The 17,877-nt window shown below is 42.8% G+C and overlaps 1 long non-coding RNA gene across 1 annotated transcript in view; it reads left to right on the forward strand.

The window, feature by feature from the left end:
- Window positions 1-17,877, forward strand: part of LOC115464866 — a 38,436-nt gene that overhangs the window by 14,016 nt on the left and 6,543 nt on the right. Inside the window, exon 2 of the long non-coding RNA XR_003941281.1 lies at window positions 5,032-5,120. This is a non-coding gene — a long non-coding RNA (uncharacterized LOC115464866). The remainder of the gene's footprint in view (window positions 1-5,031; window positions 5,121-17,877) is intronic.

A 17,877-nucleotide genomic window follows, 5' to 3' on the forward strand; every position in this document is an offset into this window, starting at 1 on the left:
TTTCTCTTTCCTTCTTCTTTACCCTGGAAATACAAACGGGAGGAAGGTGCACGTCTGAGATTACCTAGCCTGTTATATTCTAACTGCGTTGAGGAGCTGGTGGCAGTGGTTCATTACAGAGAGCCGGACTGCCCAGGCACCACACACAGCAGGTCACAATCATTTAAAGAGGGGTCAACATGCCGTGTACAAACTCAGATTGGGGGCAAAGCACAGGGGATTGGTCTGAAGAATCGGTCTTGTTGGGGCAGGGGAGACAGAAGTCTTCAGCAGCAAGGAAAATGAAGGTCCTTATGAGGGAAAAAAAGGAATAGAAAAGGTAAACATGACTGAGAAAGAAAAATACTGAAATCAGGTACAGAAAATTTGGCCTTGAAACCATTTCTGTCCTAGGCTGCTTCCATTACATGGACATGGAGAATGGTGATGCGGAGGAGAAGGTCAACAGAGTCAAATAAGAAAGAAAACACAACTCTGAAAGGACACAGAGTAAAGGGAAATATATTCGTTTATATAAGGAATTATCATAGGCCACTGCAAATTTCTGCACAGGTTGGAATGCATATGTGTAAGGCAGAATTTTTCAAAAGCATGGGAATAATCGTAGGAAAAATAAACCTACAGAAAGGACAGGTTTCAAATTTATTTGTCCAGTAAACTGGCCTGTCTGAAATTTTCCCTTCTCAGTCCACCTAAAAGTGCCACCAGGTTTGCACTGCTTAGGGGTAATTCTGGAAAGATTGTCAAAATTTAGGCACTAGAATGCTGTGTTAAGGGCATATTCTATTATAGCGATGATGTGCATAATAGAATACCAGCATAAGTGGGCTTTTACAGGCCAACATATTTTTTAAAATTTATTTTACTCTTATACAATAACATCGTATAGAAGAAGAAAAGTATCAACGGAAATACCAGGGCATACAATCACAGCAACAAATATCAAATAAAAGAAAGCTAATAATCCCATTGAAACGTTAGACCACTAATTACAAAGGAAGGGAGGGGGGGGGGGGGGGAGGAGGAAAACAAAAAGAGAACCAAGTAAGAAACTTTTTTATATCAGAAAAGGTAAATTAACGTGTAACCCTAAACAGCAATAATTAGTTCTCTACTTCATTACTGCCATGAGCCATGCCAACATTTACATGCAGCCACTTATGCCGTATCAATGACTGCTACTAAATCTTGCAGTTGTGTATGTAACTAATAGTGTTGTAGAATCGTAGGGGGTCCTTTTACTAAGCTGCAGGAAAAGGAGGCCTGCGCAAGCGTCAGCATGTGTTTTTGACTCACGCAGAGGCTTCCTTTTACCGGAGCAGGTAAAACGCTGTCCATTTTTAAGAAAATGAAAGGCCATGCAGTAAGTGAACCACTTACTGCACGACCATTTCAGTGGGGAGCCCTTATCGCCACCCATTGAGATGACGGTAAGGGCTCCTGTGCTTACCTAGCGGTAACCAGGCAGTGTGCGGCACTTAAGTACATAAGTAAATAAGCATCGCCATGCTGGAACAGACCAAGGGTCCATCGAGCCCAGCACCCTGTCACCGACAGCGGCCAAAAGAACAAGCAATTTGTCCCGCCCATCCTAGAAATACTGTATTATTCCCTCGTCCATTCAATAACATTCTGTGGCTTTTTCCTCCAGGAAGCCGTCCAACCCTTTTTTGAAGTCAGCTAAGTTAACCGCCTTAACCACCTTTTCCGACAGCAAATTCCAGAGTTTAACTACGCGTTGAGTGAAGAAACATTTCCTCCGATTCGTTTTAAATTTACCACACTGCAGCTTCATCGCATGCCCGCTTGTTCTAGTATTTTTGGAAAGCGTAAACAAATGCTCCACATCGACCCGTTCCATTCCACTCATTATCTTACAGACCTCTATCATATCTCCCCTCAGCCGCCTTTTCTCCAAGCTGAAGAGCCCCAGCCTCTTCAGCCTATCCTGATAGGGAAGCCGTCCCATCCCCTGTATCATCTTTGTCGCCCTTCTCTGCACCTTTTCCAATTCCACTATGTCTTTTTTGAGGTGCAGCGACCAGAATTGAACACAATTACTGCTAGTTAAATTCCAGCACTACAAAAATAGGACATGTTTTTGTAGCGCTGGAAATGGTGTACATTAGGGGTGGGAACTACCGCCAGGCTCCTGTGGTAGTTCCGGATTGGCACGCAGTGGGTAAAAAGTCCCCAGACACACATGGCCATACAGTAAGAGAACTCTTACCACGTGGCCATGCGGTGGGGATCGCTTACCACCACCCACTGAGGTGGCGATAAGGGCTCCTGTGCTGATTCAGCAGTAACTGGGCAGCACATGGCGATGCCCGATTACTGCCGGGTTACTGCCACGCAAATCATTTCCAGGGTTTTATTTTTCCCCTGGAAATGGCACGCGCTCAGGGCGGGGCTGCAACTGGTGGCCACATTAGGCCAGCGGTAGTCCCGGAAGAGCGAGCGGTAAACCCGCGTTGGACTTACCGCTGTTCTGTAAAAGGGTATGCTATTCCATAAATGGGTACGTGTGTTAAATCTCATGCATATTCATCATAGACCTTTTGTTATAGAAGATAATTTATGCAAGGTTGTTCAATCAATGGTTTGTCCTCTGATGAACTACTGCAATGCCTATTTATAGCATTGCAAATAGTTCACTTAGGGCTTTACAAGTTCCTCAGAACTCTATAGCACATTGTGATCATATTACTCCCATTATGAAGTATCTGCATTGGCTTCCTGTGAAGTTTCACATTGAGTTTAAAATTGTATTATTGTTTTTTTAAAGTACTGAATGGATGTGTTTCCCCAACACTCAGTTCCACTCTAAGATGTTATCGACCTTCACACTCAAAAACAGTTGATTGAGAGTCCATCATTTCGGCAGGTTCACTTGGAAGAGTATAGTTTTTCTATTTTTTATGTGAAGGGCCCCAAGTTGTGGAGCTCTTTGCCTACTGAGCCCTTTGCTGTGCAGAACATTGCCCAGTTCAAGAAATAATTAAAAACCCACTTGTTCGTTCAAACATATGGGTTGTTAGATTAATGATGCTGTTTTGTTTTGTAGTACTGTATGATTTTGTATTTTATTTGATGTGATTTTTTTATTTGTATTGCTATATTTTACTTTGTATGTATTTTTGTACCCCGCTTAGAATGTTTCAGATATAGTGGGTAAGAAATAAAGGACTGTGTTTACGATATAGGCGCATTAACGGTTTTAATGCGCGTTAATGATTGACACGTTAAATGCTAATATGCCCATAGGAATGTATTGGCATGTTAGTGTTTAATGCGCCTTAACTTTAAAGGCATGTTAAAAACTCTAACGCACCTTAGTAAACATACCCCCTAGTGATGCATGTGGGTAAGAGGAACCCGAATTATAGCTACGTCTTGCAAGGTTCCGCGTTAGGAGTTACGGATCAAGAAAGGGATCTGGGTGTCGTCGTCGATGATACGCTGAAACCTTCTGCTCAGTGTGCTGCTGCGGCTAGGAAAGCAAATAGAATGTTGGGTGTTATTAGGAAGGGTATGGAGTCCAGGTGTGCGGATGTTATAATGCCGTTGTATCGCTCCATGGTACGACCGCACCTGGAGTATTGTGTTCAGTACTGGTCTCCGTATCTCAAAAAAGATATAGTAGAATTGGAAAAGGTACAGCGAAGGGCGACGAAAATGATAGTGGGGATGGGACGACTTTCCTATGAAGAGAGGCTGAGAAGGCTAGGGCTTTTCAGCTTGGAGAAGAGACGGCTGAGGGGAGATATGATAGAAGTGTATAAAATAATGAGTGGAATGGATCGGGTGGATGTGAAGCGACTGTTCACGCTATCCAAAAATACTAGGACTAGAGGGCATGAGTTGAAGCTACAGTGTGGTAAATTTAAAACGAATCGGAGAAAATTTTTCTTCACCCAACGTGTAATTAGACTCTGGAATTCGTTGCCGGAGAACGTGGTACGGGCGGTTAGCTTGACGGAGTTTAAAAAGGGGTTAGATAGATTCCTAAAGGACAAGTCCATAGACCGCTATTAAATGGACTTGGAAAAATTCCGCATTTTTAGGTATAACTTGTCTGGAATGTTTTTACGTTTGGGGAGCGTGCCAGGTGCCCTTGACCTGGATTGGCCACTGTCGGTGACAGGATGCTGGGCTAGATGGACCTTTGGTCTTTCCCAGTATGGCACTACTTATGTACTTATGTACTTATGTACTTATTAATATTATTATTATTATCATCATCATCATCAGGGGTATCTTGAAAACCCAACCTATTTATAATTCTCAAGGACCACTAGTGAATATCAGGCAATTTGGAATTATGAATCCAAGGACAACAAAAGAGGAGGAGAGGGTAACAAAACAAAGAGACAGAGGGAGCAAGAAGGAGAGAGAAGAGGCAGTATATGATTTCTAACCAGATTCCAAACTCTGTTTTTAAAGCTGAATAGTTCTTCCTTCCTTCCCAGTGCCCACCTTTTTTTTGCCTTCAGTCCAGTACCCTGTGGCTGTACCAGACTCTGTCCAATCACTTAGCTATTTATTTTACTCACTGTTAAACTTATTGAGGTCAATATTCAAACCACTTTAACCAGCCACAAAGGGCTCCTGACTGGTGATGTCCAGTCAGTTAATGCCGCTGAAAATGTCCGGTTAGCGCCCAACTCGAAACTGGCTATTTTGGGGGTGAAGTCAGCAGTTAGCCAGTTAAGTGTTGATATTAATAAGTGCAAAAGGACCGCACAAAAATCAGTCCTATCTTTATGCATTTCTCCATAGCCAGTTAAGTGCTGAATATTGCACTTAACCGGCTATGGTTTTGCCAGCTCCATAAAACCCGGAAATTCAATGCTGGAGCCCAGAGATGGCCCGGAATTGAATTTCCAGGTATAACGCTGGCAGCAGTCAGCACAACACTGATTGCCATTGGCTGAATGAACCCTCTGATGGTAGTTCTCAGGTACCCTTGGTAAACATCTCACGCTCTCTTTCTCAGATGTACATGTATTTGTTTTTATCCCTCTGCAGCTTATCCCACTTATCAGCTTCACGGGCCTGGGAATAGGCACTGCCACCTTCTACCTGCTGAGACAGGCACTCTTCAGCCCGGACCTGAGGTATGAATTGCCCCTTCCTCCCATGTCGCATTTCCAGATGTCAGAATATTATTATAGGAATACCAGATAGTTCCATGTCGTTGGGACGGGCTGAGCCAGCCCCTGTTTGCCCTCAGTTCTATCCAAAGAACTATGACCCTGCTTTTCTTAGAGAAAGTGGAATTACATATCCATAGATGCAACAACGTAAAGCCACATAAGGCTGCCCCCCCCCCCACCCCCACCCCCACACGATGACGTTCAGCCATCTGGTTGTCTTTTGATCATAAGCTCAAACCCTTGAGGCATTTTACTGACAATGTCAAGGAAAGAGAGTTTATCAATGGAGTACCTCAGGGATCAGTTGTTGTGGGGTGATTCAGAACAATATTTTTATGAGTGGTATTTCAGAGGGGATTAGTAGAAAAAAATGTGTCTTTTTGCAGATGATACTAAGGGAAGGAGGCCCTAAAGTTTCCCTTGTCAGTAACTCAGAGCTGATTTAACCATTAGGCAGATTAGGCAGTTCCCTGGAGCTGCAGGTTCTGGGGGCAGCAAAAGCAGCTACAGTCAAAGCAAAACAATAGGTCCAGACAGACTAACTCAAAGAAATGTGAGTGCTTAATATTACTTGCTGGAAGGGTAAGCAATTTTCAAATAGTGTATTTACCCAGTTAAATGGCTTTTGGAAATTGCCTTCATTATTTTTGTTACATTGTACCCTGTGCTTTCCCACTCATGGCAGGCTCAATGCAGCTTACATATTGTATACAGGTACTTGTTTGTACCTGGGGTAATAGAGAGTTAAGGGACTTGCCCAGCATCACAAGGAGCTGCCTGTACCTGAAGTGGGAATTGAACTCAGTTCCTCAGGATCAGAGTCCACCACCCTAACCACTAGGGCACTCCTCCACTCCATACAAAGAAGTTCCAAGGCTTAACTATGGATTGAGTGAAAAACTATTTTCAACTATTTGTTTTAACCATATTACTATGTAATTTCATGGTGTGTCTTGTACTTTTTGTACTTTTTGAAAGCATAATCAATTGATTCACATTTACCTGTTCCACTCCACTCAGGATTTTGTAGACCTCTATCGTATCTCCCCTCAGCCATCCCTTCTTTTCTTATTCCACTATGGAGCTCATTTTCAAAAGAGAAAAACATCCAAAATGTGATATAAATCTGCATTTGGAGGTTTTTCGCACAAAAATGTCCAAATTGGTATTTTCAAAACCAATTTTTAGATGTTTTTTTTTCTATGAAGTCCATCAGAAGTGTGCTCGTATCACAAGGGAGCGTGTCAGGGGTGTGTTAAGGGCAGGATCTAGGCGTTCCTAACACTTGGACATTTTCAGCCATAATGAAACAAAACAAAAGTTTCCAGGACTAAAACTAAGACGTTTTGAGCTAGACCTGTTTTCATAACGAATAAAGCACAAAAGGGTACCCTAAGTGACCAGATGACCACTGGAGGGAATCAGGGTTGATCCCCGCAATACCAACCCCAACAAATGTGAATACAAATATGATTTAGCAGCATCTATGACAGCCTCAGATGTTAGAGCCAGGTCTATTAGAGCTGCATGCAGGTCCCTGGAGTAGTGCAGTGGTCAGTGCAGTGCACAATGGACTGGGGGACTCTGGTCCCTATCTCCCTCTACCTGTTACATTTGTGGGGGAAACTGTATGCCCTCCAAAACTCACCAGAAAACCACTGTACTCACAAATAGGTGCCCCCTTCACCCAGAGCACATCCAAGGACATGGATTACTGAGACCAAGTCAGCATGGCTTTTGTGGGGGGAAATCTTGCCTGACCAATTTACTTCAGTTCTTTGAAGGAGTAAACAAACATGTGGACAAAGGGGAGCTGGTTGATATTGTGTATCTGGATTTTCAAAAGGCCTTTGACAAGGTACCTCATGAAAGGCTACAGAGGAAATTGGAGGGTCATGGGATAGGAGGAAAAGTCCTATTGTGGATTAAAAACTGGTTGAAGGATAGGAAACAGAGAGTGGGGTTAAATGGGCAGTATTCACAATGGAGAAGGGAAGTTAGTGGGGTTCCTCAGGGGTCTGTGCTAGGACCGCTGCTTTTTAATATATTTATAAATGATTTAGAGATGGGAGTAACTAGCGAGGTATTTAAATTTGCTGATGACACAAAGTTATTCAAAGTTGTTAACTCGCGACAGGATTGTGAAAAATTACAGAAGGACCTTACGAGACTGGGAGACTGGGAGACTGGGCGGCTAAATGGCAGATGACATTTAATGTGAGCAAGTGCAAGGTGATGCATGTGGGGAAAAAAGAACCCGAATTATAGCTACGTTATGCAAGGTTCCACATTAGGAGTTACGGACCAAGAAAGGGATCTGGGTATCGTCGTCGATAATACATTGAAACCTTCTGCTCAGTATGCTGCTGAGGCTAGGAAAGCGAATAGAATGCTGGGTATTATTAGGAAAGGTATGGAAAACAGGTGTGAGGATGTTATAATGCCGGTGTATCGCTCCATGGTGCTACACACCTTGAGTATTGTGTTCAATTCTTGTCGCCGCATCTCAAGAAAGATATAGTAGAATTGGAAAAGGTACAGCAAAGGGCGACTAAAATGATAGCAGGGATGGGACAACTTCCCTATGAAGAAAGACTAAGGAGGCTAGGGCTTTTCAGCTTGGAGAAGAGACGGCTGAGGGGAGACATGATAGAGGTATATAAAATAATGAGTGGAGTGGAACAGGTGGATGTGAAGCGTCTGTTCATGCTTTCCAAAAATACTAGGACTGGGAGGCATGTAATGAAACTACAGTGTAGTAAATTTAAAACAAATCGGAGGAAATGTTTCTTCACCCAACTCGTAATCAAACTCTGGAATTCGTTGCCGGAGAATGTGGTGAAGGCGGTTAGCTTGGCAGAGTTTAAAAAGGGGTTAGACGGTTTCCTAAAGGACAAGTCCATAAACCATTACTAAATGGACTTGGGAAAAATCCACAATTCCAGGAATAACATGTATAGAATGTTTGTACGTTTGGGAAGCTTGCCAGGTGCCCTTGGCCTGGATTGGCCGCTGTCATGGACAGGATGCTGGGCTCAATGGACCCTTGGTCTTTTCCAAGTGTGGCATTACTTATGTACTTATGTAGTGGTGTACAGTTGTGGGCAGTGGGTTTTGGGTGGGTTGGGGGGGTTCAGCAGAAAAGATAAGGAAGCAACGGTGAGATGCGTACTTGGGAGCATGAAGTTCACTGCAGTGCCTCTAGGGTGTCCCATTTATCTCCTGGGATATCTGGGAGACCAGTCCACTAAAAATGCTGGCTCCTCCTACATCCCAATGGCTCAATTTTCTACGTTTTTCACTTAGATTGTGTTTATTTTTATTTTTTTGAAAATGGACCAAAAAAAAACAAACCTGAGTTTTCCAGGACTACCTTACAACCCTTGTGGTCTAGTGGTGCAGTCAGGGCAGGAGCGATGCCCCAGTCACGGCAGCCATTTTGAGAGCAGAGCCAGAATGGTCAGGAGTAACTGGGGATCACTCCTGTGCCAACAACACCCCTAGACCACTAGAGATTGTAGGGTAGGTCCAGATTGGGGGAGGGAAAAGACAACCGTGGGTTCGAGAAGAAGGGCAATGCCTGTTCAGGGGAAGGGAGGGAGGGAGAGAAACAGGGCAAAGCACAAATTTTCAGCTTCCACCAAAAACATATGGTCATGTTCAGCCAAAACCCAAAATATGACTGAACATTTAAAATAACCTTTTGGCTGAAAACCAGGCAAAAAAAGGACTTTGGGCCAGTTTTGGCACTATAACTGAAACCGAAACTCTTTCAGAACAGGCGAGATATGATCTATATGTTAACTCCTGCTAATCAACTGGGCAGCTATGTTCTAAGTGAGTTGCAAAGGCACCTCAATATAGAATATTACAATAATCAAAATAAGGCATAATAAGTAATTGAATGACAAGACAAAAATCCTCTATCTCTGAAACAAAATGCAGACCACACCGCTTTAAAAAAAAATCCCTGAAAGCACCTTATAGATATGTGAGGGAAAAGTTAGCATAGAATCTAGCACTATCCCCAATTAAGAAATTTCCTTATGAATAAGAACAGGCTCAGAAATAGAGTCCAACCATTAGGCACAAGGAGGATAGTTAAATTGGTCAGTATGAACTACCAAAGCTTCACTTTCCTTTAAATTAATCATAAGGCCATTCAATGAAAACCAAACTGACTGAAAATACTTCACTTTCTTAGAATGATGGGGTCCAACATAGAAACAGAAATCAATCCCCAACTACTCCAAAAGACCACATAAAGAATACATCTATACATTAAATAATGTAGCAGAAAGAACTGAGCCCTGAGGGATGCCTAAACCACCAAGATAGTTCTTATGTATCTGGTATGATCCATCCTTCAAAAACGAGGCAAACCACAATAACACTATCCCCCCCCCCCCCCAATCCTAACTCCCTCAAACACCTCAATAAAATCTGAGAAACTTCAGAATTGAATCAAACGCAGCAGAAATATCTATAAATTATTGCAAAAACATATTATTTCTCACTTCCATCCCCTTCAAAAGGCAATTGAGCGCTGAAGTAATCAGCATTTCTGATCCATGACCTAATCGACAACCATGTTGTCATACATCTAACAACCCCTGTCTTCCCCATAGTCATCTAACTGTAGTTGCAGAAGGTCAAACTCAGCCCCCAAAATGGCAAAAGCAGAAATATGATGATGATCATCAGCACAATTGACTGTAAGGCAAGTGCAGTTTTCTTTTTCATAGGCTTAATAACTGACTTCAAAGAACCTAGGGTTGTCCAGATATATGAGAAGCTGACATCACATCTCTATGAAATGTACTCAAAATATCAGCTAATGACTTTACACTAGCCACTGAAATAAAATCCAAAGAACACATTATAGGATGTGTGTTATCCAAAATAGACAATATAGAGGGGCATAATCGAAAGGGACGTCCTCGTTTCGATTTGGACGTCCTCACAAAACATCCCGATCCAGGGGCGGGGAAACCTGTATTTTCAAAACAAGATAGACATCCATCTTTCGTTTCAATAATACAGTCAGGGACGCCCAAATCCTGAAATTTGGTTGTCCTTAGAGATAGTCATCTCTAGACTTGGTCATTTCTGATTTTTGGTGATAATGGAAACCAAGGACCATCTCAGAAATGACCAAATGCAAGCCATTTGGTCGTGGGAGGAGCCAGCATTTGTAGTGCACTGGTCCCCCTGACATGCCAGGACACCAACCGGGCACCATAGGGGGCACTGCAGTGGACTTCATAAATTGCTCCCAGGTACATAGCTCCCTTACTTTATGTGCTGAGCCCCCCAAATCCCCCCAAACCCACTACCCACAACTGTACACCACTACAATAGCCCTTACAATAGGGGGAGCACCTAGATGTGGGTACAGTGGGTTTGTGATGGGTTTTGGAGGGCTTGCTGTTTCCTCCACAAACATAACAGGTAGAGGGGATGGGCCTGGGTCCACCTGCCTGAAGTGCACTGCAGTGCACTGCATACTGCTGTGAAGTACCTGAGTATGACATTTGAGGCTGGCATAGAGGCTGGCAATCAATATTTTTAAAGATGTTTTTTGAGGGTGGGAGGGGGCTAGTGACCACTGGGGGAGTAAGGGGAGGTCATCCACGATTCTCTCCAGTGGTCATCTGGTCATTTCAGGCACCTTTTTGTGCCTTGGTCGTATGAAAAATACGACCAGGTAAAGTCATCCAAGTGTTCGTCAGGGACGTCCTAGTGTTAGGCATGCCCAAGTCCCGCCTTCGCTATGCCTCCGGTATGCCCCCTTGAACTTTGGCTGTCCCTGTGACGGAGTGCAGTTGGGGGTGTCCAAAATCGGCTTTCGATTATACCGATTTGGACGACCCTGAAAGAAGGACGCCCATCTTCTGATTTATGTCGAAAGATGGGCATCCTTGTCTTTCAAAAATGAGCTCAACAGTCTCTTTATTCAAAGGCAGGAAAACTTCTCACTGAATGTTATCCTCCATGGCTATACCTCATCAGGGCCAGATTAACACTACATTGAGCCCAAGGCACACATATATCTTTAGGCCCCCCACCACCTGGCAAGGAATAAGAAACACCCACAAAAAGTGGGGGTGCACTAAATTCTTACGAAAGTCAATCAGGTGAAAAAGAGGAGCAGGATAAGCTGGCTCTTTCCAAACAATGAGGGAGCTGTATGTATAATTCCAGATCTTTATTGAAAAACACAAATGACTCGACACAGCTGCTGTGTTTTGGTGCCAGAGCACCTGCCTCAGGAGTCTAAAAGACATTTCGAATCTGATGTAAACATATAATATAAACAATTAAAGATATAATGAAAATTATAATTAAAAAATATAAAGAATTTTTTAATATATCCAAAAATATAGCATAATAAAAGTTATAAACCCTAAATGTACAAACAGAAGACACTCATTTAAAATGTAACATGATGAAAGTAATAAAACTTACATATACAAACAAAAAACACTCATATATAATAAAATAATAGACTTCCTCAAGTCGAATTCACCAATAATATGACATCAACAAATTGCTCATGAAACAAAGAAAATAAGTGCAAAAGCTACTGTTGAAAATCCTACACAAGGAAGAAAGAGATATTTGCTTACCAATCAATAATGAAAATGTTGATATACAAAAACACTCATATGGGGAAAGAGAAAAAAAGCTCATATGAGGAGAGAGAAAAATATATACTTATATGGGGGAAGGAAAAATGTTAAAAGATGTGTAAAATACATGAAGTCATGGGAAAAAAAGTTCTATGTAAAGATAGTTACTGTCATAGAAAAGATTACTAGCACAAAGGAGCACTTTCCATATCTACGATGTGAAAACATCGTGTGGACATATCTGAAGTGATGTACACAAAAAATGGATATATGGGAGAAAATGCCAATTAAATATGCACATGAAGTACTAAACGGAGAGGTACTCAAAGTGGTGTAGGAGAAAACACTAAAAAGCCTATAATTAGAGGGTTAAGAACCCCACCAGAACAGCGGGAAAACATCTAAGAGTGTAAAAAATGTAAAAGTTTAAACAAACATAAATTATTCACGAATGTGCTGGTTGCACCTGCCATGAAAAAGTACTTTTTGTAAAAAAAAAAAATAATAATAATAAATAAATAATAAAGCCATCAAAAAAGGGGTGAGGTCCAAATTAATTCTATACAAGTACAGTGCTGAAAAGCCTATAATTTTTTTTTTTACATTTGTACCCTGTGTTTTCCTACTCATGGCAGGCTCAATGTGGCTTACATGGGGCAATGGAGGGTTAAGTGACTTGCCCAGAGTCACAGGGAGCTGCCTGTGCCTGAAGTGGGAATTGAACTCAGTTTCTCGGGACCAAAGTCCACCACCCTAACCACTAGGCCACTCCTCCACTGTTGCTACTATTTGCAGATCACCAATGTGGCCGCACAGGCTTCTGCTTCTGTGAGTCTGACGTCCTGCACGTACGTGCAGGACGTCAGACTCACAGAAACAGAAGCCTGCGCAGCCTTCTACATGGAATGTTGCTAGTGGAATAGCAGCATTCCATGTAGAATCTCCAATAGTATCTATTTTATTTTTGTTACATTTGTACCCTGCGCTTTCCCACTCATGGCAGGCTCAATGTGGCTTACATGGGGCAATGGAGGGTTAAGTGACTTGCCCAGAGTCACAAGGAGCTGCCTGTGCCTGAACTGGGAATCGAACTCAGTTCCTCAGGACCAAAGTCCACCACCCTAACCACTAGGCCACTCCTCCACTGTTGCTACTATTTGCAGATCACCAATGTGGCCGCGCAGGCTTCTGCTTCTGTGAGTCTGACGTCCTGCACGTACGTGCAGGACGTCAGGCTCACAGAAACAGAAGCCTGCGCAGCCTTCTACATGGAATGTTGCTAGTGGAATAGCAACATTCCATGTAGAATCTCCAATAGTAGCAACATTCCATGTAGAATCTCCAATAGTATCTATTTTATTTTTGTTACATTTGTACCCTGCGCTTTCCCACTCATGGCAGGCTCAATGCGGCTTACATGGGGCAATGGAGGGTTAAGTGACTTGCCCAGAGTCACAGGGAGCTGCCTGTGCCTGAAGTGGGAATTGAACTCGGTTCCTCAGGACCAAAGTCCACCACCCTAACCACTAGGCCCTCCTCCACAGGAATGAAAGGTTAATACAAATACAGCACTGAACTCTCCATCACCACCACCATGGAACCCCTTAAATCCCCCCCCCTCCTCCAAATAACATTAATTTTCCCTGCTCCCTTGCCCCAACATTTCACCTCTCCAGAAATAACAGGGAACGAGCAGGACCTAGCTGTGGGTATGGCCAGCAGTAATAGTTTGCGAGTGAGCACTGGAACAAGGCAAGCACATGCTTTGAATGGAGAAGCTTAACAGTTAGATTTTAGAGAGCTGCCAAGTTGCCCAGACCCAGGAAGGAGATTTTAGGCTAGTTCTGGATTTCTGACAAACCTATCCCGGTTTATTGGGTACAATCAGGGACTATAAACAGCAGACTGAACTGGGATGTAAATTCATAAGCAGGACTGGCCGAAAAGTCTCCCTCCTGGAACTGGGTAATGTGACAGCTCTGGACTGCAGCAGGCTGAGAACCAAGGAGGTTGAGCAAGTCATTTCCATCCTCCATGGCCCCCTGGGAGAAACTAGAGATGCCAAGGATGGACTGCCCTGAAAGAGTGAGATTTATGGGTGATGTGTCTGAGTTTTACCCGTGAAACATTTCACTAATGGAAGAAGAAGCAAAAGAAAATGACATTTAGCTTTCTTTGATGCTTGTGAAAGAATATAAATAGAGTGGAGATAGTATTAGGCCAGTCTTCAAAGGAATTTGTCCAGGTAACTTAATAGTTAGCTGAGTAAATTCCCTGAGCTGAAAACTTCCCTTTACTTAGTATGTGCACAGGTACATTTGTACCACTGGACTTCTCCAATCCGGCCCAAATTTTGAAAGGGAAGCTCTATTTATATGTCCCCACCACAGACATGGTTACCTAACTTCCCAACTCCCCTACCCATCTGTAAGAGCAGGAGTGCTGCCATCTTTCAAAATGATAATCAGCACATTTGACTAAAGAAGGTACAATTTCGTTTTTGATAGGCTTAATAACTGTCTCCTTCAAAAATGGCCAGGAGCTGTTCAGTTATGAGAAGCTGACATCACATCTCTAGGAAATGTACCGAAAATATCAGCTAATGACTTCACACCAGATACTGAAATAAAGCCCACAGCACACATTATAGGATGTGTGTGATGCAAAACAGATAATATAGTTTCTTCACTCATGGGAGGAAAACTTCCCACCAAACATTGCCCTCTATACCTTCATCAGGGCCAGATTGACACTATATTGGGCCCTAGGCAAACATACATTTGTGCTCCCCCCCCCCCCACCCCCTGCACCATGGAGCCACATTTATCCTTTACTTCCCCCCTCCCCTCACAAATCTTCATTTGTGGATTTCCCACCACCTTTCACCTCTTCAGAAGTAGTAATTCCTAGCTATGAGTAGAGAAGTGCATGTGACATTACATAAGAACATAGGTTTTGCCATACTGGGACAGACTGAAGGTTCATCAAGTCCAGCACAGAACCATCTATTAAAAGGATTGCCTTTAGAAAATTACCTCATTCATGCAAATAACATGGCCAATTTTGGGTGGGGCTGAGCTGAAAATGGGTGAGCATGAAATTTTCAATCTGTCCTGCCCTTCCCCTGTTCTCTGGCCCCTCCTTGCCCCAACAATCCCTGGTGCCCCTCAACTCAAAATATAAATCCTTTAGCTGGAAAAAACTGAGCATCTGCAGTGTGCTGGCAGTGACATCATCAGCCCAGAGCCACTGCTGCTGACTGCCGAGCTTGGTAGGACTTCTGGCTGCTAGGGGAGAAGGTCTTCAGCTGGCAGAGTTTGGGGATCTCTGCTAGCCACAGCAAGGTGAGCCACTGCTGGATGGGCCTGAGCCTGAAGTGTGTGGGCCACCTTCAGCTTTGCCACTGTCCCCTGCCCACATACGACTTCAATGGCAGACCCATAATCAGTCACTGATAGCACAGTATTGAAAACAAAAAGAATTATTAAAATTATGGAAGTCCCAGCAATCCACATATATAGCACACTCAGTGAGCATGAAGGGGCTGGGGTGAGTATGAAGGGGCGGGGCTGTGCTTCTTAGTCATTCCCCTTCGTTGGCATGCCTATATCAGCATGCTACAAACCTGGCATCATTTTAAACATATTAGGGTACTAACTCAGATGGACACCTACGTTATGGTCAGACCACCATAAAGCAAATGTCAATCTTTGCTGGCGAAAAACACATCTAAACACCAATAAACATGAGCGAACAACATACACAACGAGAGGAAAAATAGACCCCACAACATTCTGGCAACAGATCTACCAGAACGAATGGACAATAAACGCTGACACCACCCAATTCCTCCAAGAATGGGACAATTTATGTACAACAACATTAGACAAAATCGCCCCAATCCAAACCAGAACATCACAAAGGAAAAAAGCAAACCCATGGTTCACTGAAGAGCTGAAAAAACTTAAAACACAAGTCAGGAAACTAGAACGAGCTTGGAACAAAAAGAAAGACGAACAAACACTAAACGACTGGAAATTACTTCGGAGAAAATACAAATACGCCATAAAACAGACAAAAAGACTACATTACAAAACAATAATAGGACCAAACTACAAAGACACACATAAACTCTTTAACCTCGTGAGCAAACTGCTAGACACCACACCAGTTACAAATAACGGCAAAGATATACCAGATGTCGACAACCTTGCGAAATACTTCAAGGAGAAAATTATACTATTACGACACAAAATATCCGCTAGTCCTATAGAATACGCCACTCTTCTAGACTGTCTAGATCCAGAAGAAGGAACACACCCAGCAGACAGAACCTGGACCGAATTCGAACTACTATCAGAAGACCTCATCTCTAAAACTCTCAAAAGATATGCCAAATCTAACTGCAAACTAGACACATGCCCAAATAGCCTCATGAAATCTGCTCCTCAACAATTCATAATAGACCTAACGAACCATGTAAATTATATGCTACAAAACGGACTCTTCCCAAAAGAAAAAGGAAAAATCTTACTCACCCCAATTCCTAAAAATATAAAGAAAAACACGAGCGAAATAACCAACTACAGGCCAGTAGCATCCATACCACTAATAACCAAGATAACCGAAGGAATGGTAACTAAACAACTCACAAACTATCTAAACAAACACTCAATACTGCATGATGCCCAATCAGGATTCCGGTCGAACCATAGCACAGAAACAGTATTAGTCACCCTTATGTCCAAATTTAAATAAATAATAGCAACTGGTAACAATATACTCCTACTACAATTTGACATGTCAAGCACCTTCGACATGGTCGACCATGGAATCCTACTACACATACTTGAATACTTTGGCATTGGAGGAAACGTCCTGAACTGGTTCAAGGGATTCCTAACCCTGCGTTCGTATCAAGTCACATCAAATTCAACCACATCCAAGGCATGGACACCTGAATGTAGAGTTCCACAAGGATCACCTCTCTCACCAACTATCTTCAACCTAATGATGATCCCTTTAGCAAAACTCCTATCAAACCATAGCCTCAACCCATATATATACGCTGATGATGTGACAATATACATCCCTTTCAAACAAGACATCAAAGAAATCTCCAACGAAATCAATCAAAGTCTATACATCATGAATACATGGGCAGATGCATTTCGTCTGAAATTAAATGCAGAAAAAACTCAATGCCTGAAACTCACCTCCCAATACAATGCGATAAACACACCAAGCCTAAACCTTCCAATCTCAGAAAGGCTAAAAATCCTTGGAGTCACTGTCGACCGCCACCTAACACTCGAAACCCACGCAAACAACACAACTAAGAAGATGTTCTACTGCATGTGGAAATTGAAGAGGATAAGACCATTCTTCCCAAGATTCGTCTTTCGCAACCTAGTGCAATCCCTCGTCCTCAGCCATCTGGATTACTGCAACTCACTATACGCAGGCTGCAAAGAGCAAATACTGAGGAAACTTCAAACAGCCCAGAACACAGCAGCCAGACTCATCTTCGGAAAACCAAAATATGAAAGGGCAACACCACTACGAGAGAAACTACACTGGCTTCCACTTAAGGAACGCGTCACTTTTAAAGTATGCACATTAGTCCACAAGATCATTCATGGTGAAGCCCCAGCTTACATGTCCGATTTGATAGACCTACCACCCAGAAATGCTAAAAGATCATCCCGAACATACCTCAACCTCCACTTCCCTAATTGCAAGGGCGTGAAATACAAGACGCTGCACGCGTCAACCTTTTCTCACGTGAGCACGCAGCTTTGGAATACACTGCCGCGCAACTTAAGAACGATTAACGAACAAGCTTCCTTCCGCAAATTATTGAAGACCCATCTGTTTGAAACAATTTACGGAAAGAGCCAAAACACATAGAGTCCACACTCACTGTTCATCAATGCATCATACATCCACTTCTGATCTCTCAACCCCCGTAATTCCACATCACTCATACATTTACTCACAGAAATATATACACCATATGTCTTTGTGTCTTAATACTGCCCTTTATGCTTCCCATTGTCTCCTTCCAAGGTATCAATGTTGATGTC

This window comes from Microcaecilia unicolor, chromosome 3 (assembly GCF_901765095.1).
Source record: "Microcaecilia unicolor chromosome 3, aMicUni1.1, whole genome shotgun sequence".
NCBI lineage: Eukaryota > Metazoa > Chordata > Amphibia > Gymnophiona > Siphonopidae > Microcaecilia > Microcaecilia unicolor.